Genomic DNA, 6,315 nt, shown 5'->3' with positions numbered 1-6,315 from the left:
GTATAATCAAGTGAGTCACAGCATAGGAAGGGGACCCGTGGCCACCCTAAGTGGGTCTGTGCCCAACAGAAGACACCCTCCCTCCCTTTCTGCTAGGGATTCGACACAGACGATGCTTTCTGGGCCAAAGTGCTAGAGTCCTTGCTTAGGTGACACTCGCAGGTATGGGCTGCAGGATCGGGCCCAGTCTATTTGACGTTGCCTTTTTACAATGCCAGGGTGTGTTTGAACTGAATAGTTCTCCAAACCCCCCTTCGCCCAGGTTCCTTGTTTGTATTTTCCCAGTTCAGGAAAGCACACGTTTCATTTCAATGGGGTTTAAGCGAGTGCTTTTCTGAATTGGAGCCAGAGGGTTCTTGGGATTAAAAGATCCCCATTTCTAGCCGGGTGCAGCGGGTTTCCCCTTCCGAGTTGAAACTGTCCTGGGGCTCCCAAGTCCCAATGGGAAGTCATGCTATTGACTTGAGTAGGGTGAGAGAGAGATCTTGGGGAGGTCCTTGCTGGGGGGTGTCATTCAGCCAGCTCACAGGATGCCCTCCCCAAAGAGTAACAGACAATCCTTGTAGGTCTAGCAAAGGGACTGAAGTGCTGATGAAAATGTAGGGTTCTTCACCCCCTCTTCCTGCCCCTCCACCCCTCTCACTGGGCGTGTGCTGATGCAACGTGCCCATGATGTCTCATCCCCCACACCTCCTGCCTGCTGTTTTGTATCCGTCTGTCTGTCCTTGGCCCTGTTTCCCGACCCTCCCCCAACTCCTTTTTGTTTTTCTGTTTTCTTTTTCCCCCAGTGGGAAAACCGATTTCATTTTGCTGATTGTACCCAGCGCTGTTGTATTTTAGTGGATGTGGTTTTTAGTACAAAAAACAAAAACAAAAAAAAAATTTTTTTTCTGTTTAAAAAAAAAATAAAAATGAAAAATTCTTACAGTACTGACAATTTTTTTTTAAAGTCACAGGGGAGGAAAAAGTGGTTTGTACTGTAAGAGAATTGAAGCTGAGTGCATTTTTGCACTGCCACAAAAACCAGTGATACTTTAGATGGACGTTCTTGTGAATTACAAAAAAAAAATCATTTTTTTTTCTAATATTTAAAGAGTGTTTTTGTAGGTTTCAAAAAAAAAAAATGAAAACAAACAAAACCCAACTTCAATTTGTATTGCTCAGTGGACTTAGCAATCAAGCCTGGACAGACTTAAAACTGTGGAGGGTTTTTTGGGGTTGTTTTTTTTTTGGGGAGGGGTGGGGTTCGTATAATGAAGTGAAAAATAATGTTTCTGTTCTCATGTCATTACTATTAAAAAAAATAAAACTTTAGGGAAAAAAAACTGTGTAAGAGGTGGTTTTTCCCGTGTTCTGACTTTGTTGAACTTCATAATTAGCTATTAGTGTTTGTTTTACAGTAGCATTCAGAGATGGGTTCTGGACAGACCCCAATCTAGCAAAAGATTTGAAAATACTTAGAATCAGAATATCAGGGTTGGAAGGGACCTCAGGAGGTATCTAGTCCAACCTCCTGCTCAAAGCAGGGCCAACCCCAACTAAATCATCCCAGCCAGGGCTTTGTCAAGCCGGGCCTTGAAAACCTCTAAGGATGGAGATTCCACCACCTCCCTAGGGAACCCATTCCAGTGCGTCACCATCCTCCTCGTGAAATAATGTTTCCTAATATCCAACCTAGACCTCCCCCACTGCAACTTGAGACCATTGCTCCTTGTTCTGTCATCTGCCACCACTGAGAACAGCCGAGCTCCATCCTCTTTGGAACCTCCTTCAGGTAGTTGAAGGCAGCTATCAAATCCCACCTCACTCTTCTGCAGACTAAATAAGCCCAGTTCCCTCAGCCTCTCCTCGTAAGTCATGTGCCCCAGCCCCCTGATCATTTGCATTGCCTTCTGCTGGACTCTCCAATTTGTTCTTGAGAGGTTTGAATGTGTGAAATTCTGTGGCTTTTATGAAGATCAGATTAGATCACCATGTCTCAACCTTTTCAGATTGATGACTCCTTCTTTGAAGTGAAAAACCAAATTGTGACTGAACATTTACTATAAAAGTAAGAGTAAAAAGTGTATCAGTGCTAAGCCTGTATACTGTGTGTGTGTGTGTTTCGATTGGTGGCCAGAGAACACTTGACCTTGAATGGGAAAGCGTGTGGGGAAAGCGAGATTTTCTTTGCTGTAGATTGTAATTCAATGTTCAGTGCCTACCGCACCCCCGATTGCCTCTGATCACTTGTTGGTCCCGACCTTAAAACTAAGGACATGCATCTTTGTGTAATTAAGACCTTAATAAGAGACAGCCCCTGTCCCAAAGAATTTACAGTACAAGGCCCTCATTCTACAAACACTTGTGGATGTTGAAGCGTGTAAGCAGCCCCTGTGAAGTCAAACGATTCTCTTCTGTGTGTTTGCACAACGGGGCCCTGATCCTCCATTTCTTCCAAGGGGTACATCAGCTCCTCTAGAGATTTGCCTAATTTTACAACGGGCTACAGAAAAAGCACTAGCGAAGTGGGTATCAACTAACATTTCATACAGAGAAAATGAAAGGCAGCAATTTTTCAGTACTAGTGGGGCTGTGACACTTTTGTCTGTTTATGTCTGATTTCGTAAGCAAGTGGTTTTTAAGTGAGGTCAAACTTGGGATATGCAAGACAAATCAGACTCCTGAAAGAAGTCCTGCAGTCTGGGAAGGTTGAGACCCACTGGACTAGGCAAATGATTTTCAAACTGGGCATCCCTGGAATGCTGATACCCAGGGAAGCGTCTGCTTTTCAGCAAGGTAAAACAGTTGTCAGCCAATCCAGGACTATTTTAAGATTAGAGAAAGGTTCTAACTCCTTAGCATGCTGTGAAATACCTCGCAGCTGCAGACTTAAATACGCCAACCAGTTCATATGGGTTCCAAAACCCATACGGGATGCTTTGTCCTGGCCTTCCATAAGGTGCTGTGCCACTCCAGAGGCTGGGTTTGGGTCTCCATTCTCCTGCGCTGTGTAAGCAAAGAGGGTGTATAAAACTCCCCCTCTGACCTGGTACATTGACTCTGCACAGATGTGAGTAGCTACACATGGTGCAGGGCAACAGATAATTTAGCCCATTGGCTTTTTGGAGGAGCTTTAAACAAAGGTCATAGAATCAGAGAATATCAGGGTTGGAAGGGACCTCAGGAGATCATCTAGTCCCACCCGCTGCTCAAAGCAGGACCAATCCCCAAATGGCCCGCTCAAGGATTGAGCTCACAACCCTGGGTTTAGCAGGCCCATGCTCAAACCAATGCGCTATCCCTCCCCCCTGGCCACTTATGACAATTGAAGTTCCTGTGGGACTTCCTGCAAGGGTCAGGGTGTTAACCAGAAGCCTGCCCAAATTCCAGAACAGGTGACTGTGTTGCACCTGCTGAATTCCCCCTGCATTAGCAATTTAATACGAGAATTGTCATTTCTTACCCTAAACTGTTACACAGAATAGCCGTGTGCTGTTAAACCGCGGCCAGGCTCCAGCCCAGAGGTGGTTGCATTTCCACAGTAAATGAAATTATTCCCCTGTGTTTATACCCAGAGTCTGGGGGCTGCACAGGTGTTACTAAGGACAGAAGCTCTGCTCTTGGTGGTGATGAGCATGGAGGAAAGAACCCAGCCTGACTCTCAGATCCCAGGAGGAGTCTGCAGAGGTGGCAGTTCGCAAAAGCATCTTTCCGTGACAGCTGTGCACTGTGGCTCTGGAGGGACTGAGACCCAAACCTGGAACACGACTTTCAGAATCACTTTTCAGAGCAGAATCACCCTTTCTGCTATGGGCTGCCTAGCAACAGTTGCTAGGGTAAGACCCGCTTCCACTGGTACAGAATTGGCCTGCTGAGTGGCTGGCTGCCCCCAGAGTCTGTGCTCTGGAAGAACAAAGGCAGCTGCAGGTCAGGAATGAGGGACCACAGCTGAGCTGGGTGGGAGGCAGGACTGGAATTGGGGGGTGCTGTAGGTCAGGATGAAAGGGGGAAGCTTGTGCCCTACCTAGCAGGTCACAGCTACTGAAGAGTTTCTACCAGTTCCTCACTTTCCTGAGCACTGAATTTCTCCTTCCCTGATGGTGGGCAGTTCCTGGGGGAGATCTCGCTTGGATGAAGTGCAGCTCTGTGCACTAAGGTGAGGTTGCTCCTGGCGAAAGGTGCAATCAGCCCTGCTAAGCGGTGGAAGAGGTGAACCTTCAGAGGTGGTAAAGTGTACCTTGCCCTGCCTGCCTGATGTTCAGCATACACCAGGGGCCAGCTTCCCCCTGGCCCTGCCTCTTATCCGGTCCTCTGCAGCAGTGCAAAGGGAGCGTGAAACACTGGAGTAGGATGGTGGCATTTCCCACCAGTAGTGCATTGAGGTAAATGACTGCAGATGGTGCAGGGCAGTGCAGAATCGGGCCCCAGGCGTTTATTCTCCTAGCCCACTGTAACTTACAATGGTCAATGGTTTCAGAGTAGCAGCCGTGTTAGTCTGTATCTGCAAAGAGAACAGGAGGACTCGTGGCACCTTAGAGACTAACACATTTATTTGAGCATAAGCTTTCGTGGGCTACAGCCCACTTCATCAGATGCATAGAATGGAACATATAGTAAGAAGATATATATACATACAGAGCACATAAAAAGGTGGGAGTTGAAGCTAATTAATTAAGATGAGCTTTATCAGCAGGAGAAAAAAAATTGTAGTGATAATCAAGATGGCCCATTCCAGACAGTTGACAAGCAGGTGTGAGGATACTTAATATGGGGAATTAGATTCAATTTGTGTAATGACCCAGCCACTCCCAGTCTCTATTCAAGCCCAAGTTAATGGGATCTAGTTTGCAAATTAATTTTAGCTCATCGGTTTCTCGTTGGAGTCTGTTTTTGAAGCTTTTCTGTTGAAAAATTGCCACCTTTAAGTCTGTTACTGAGTGACCAGAGAGGTTGAAGTGTTCTCCTACTGGGTTTTTAATATTATGATTCCTGACGTCATTGGAGTTCTCCTGGGCACTTTGTTAGAGCCATGAAGAAATCTTACCTGGCAAGGTGAATGAAACCGTGTGTCTGTTATACAGGGAGTTTGGTGCTTGCGTTTTGCAGGGGTGCTGGGAGGGGAGGACCTAGCAAAGAGAGATCTCACTGTCTGCAAATCATAGCTCGGAAGACCCAGCAGCAGGGGAGTTGGTTAGAAGGGTGTGTGCCTTTTCTAGGTGGACACTGGAGGGGGGGAGATCCCTTGGAGAGGGGGGCAGGCAAATTGGTTTTAGGAGGATCCCCTAGGAGGTGACAAGAGGCTGACATGGGGGAAAGGGATACCCTGAGGAGGGGAGTCAGCAGCATGGTAGGAGAGGGAGGACACAGACAAATGGGGAGAGGGGTCGCAGGCATGTTGAGGGGATGGGACGGGGCAAGAAGGCAGATCCCTGAGGAGTGGGGGGAGCAGTCAGGTGTGGGGAGGGGGATCACTGGAGGAGGGGACCCCAGGCAGTCAGGTGCGGGAGGGGGATCCCCTGGGAGTGGGGGGAACAGTTCAGTGTGGGAGGGGCTCCCTGGAGGAGGGGGCAGCAGGCAGGCAGGTGTGGGAGGGGGATCCCTGGAGGAGGGGGCAGCAGGCAGTCAGCTGCGGGAGGGGGATCCCCTGGGAGTGGAGGGAGCAGTCAGGTGTGGGAGGGGGCTCCCTGGAGGAGGGGGCAGCAGGGAGTCAGGTGTGGGAGGGGGCTCCCTGGAGGAGGGGGCAGCAGGGAGTCAGGTGTGGGAGGGAGATCCCTGGAGGAGGGGGGAGCAGTTCAGTGTGGGAGGGGGCTCCCTGGAGGAGGGGGCAGCACACAGTCAGGTGTGGGAGGGGGCTCCCTGGAGGAGGGGGCAGCAGCGCGTCAGGTGTGGGAGGGGGCTCCCGGGAGGAGGGGGCCAGCAGTTCAGTGTGGGAGGGGGCTCCTGGAGGAGGGGGCAGCACACAGTTCAGTGTGGGGAGGGGGCTCCCTGGAGGAGGGGGCAGCAGGCAGTCAGGTGTGGGAGGGGGCTCCCTGGAGGAGGGGGCAGCAGGCAGTCAGGTGTGGGAGGGGGATCCCTGGAGGAGGGGGCAGCACACAGTCAGGTGTGGGAGGGGGCTCCCTGGAGGAGGGGGCAGCAGGGAGTCAGGTGTGGGAGGGGGCTCCCTGGAGGAGGGGGCAGCAGGGAGTCAGGTGTGGGAGGGAGATCCCTGGAGGAGGGGGGAGCAGTTCAGTGTGGGAGGGGGCTCCCTGGAGGAGGGGGGAGCACACAGTTAGGGGTAGGGAGGGGGCTCCCTGGAGGAGGGGGCAGCAGGCAGTCAGGTGTGGGAGGGGGCTC

Source organism: Mauremys mutica, chromosome 25 (genome assembly GCF_020497125.1).
Source record: "Mauremys mutica isolate MM-2020 ecotype Southern chromosome 25, ASM2049712v1, whole genome shotgun sequence".
NCBI classification, from domain to species: domain Eukaryota; kingdom Metazoa; phylum Chordata; order Testudines; family Geoemydidae; genus Mauremys; species Mauremys mutica.
The sequence above is the reverse complement of the archived record's forward strand: the minus strand, read 5'-3'. Positions refer to the sequence as shown.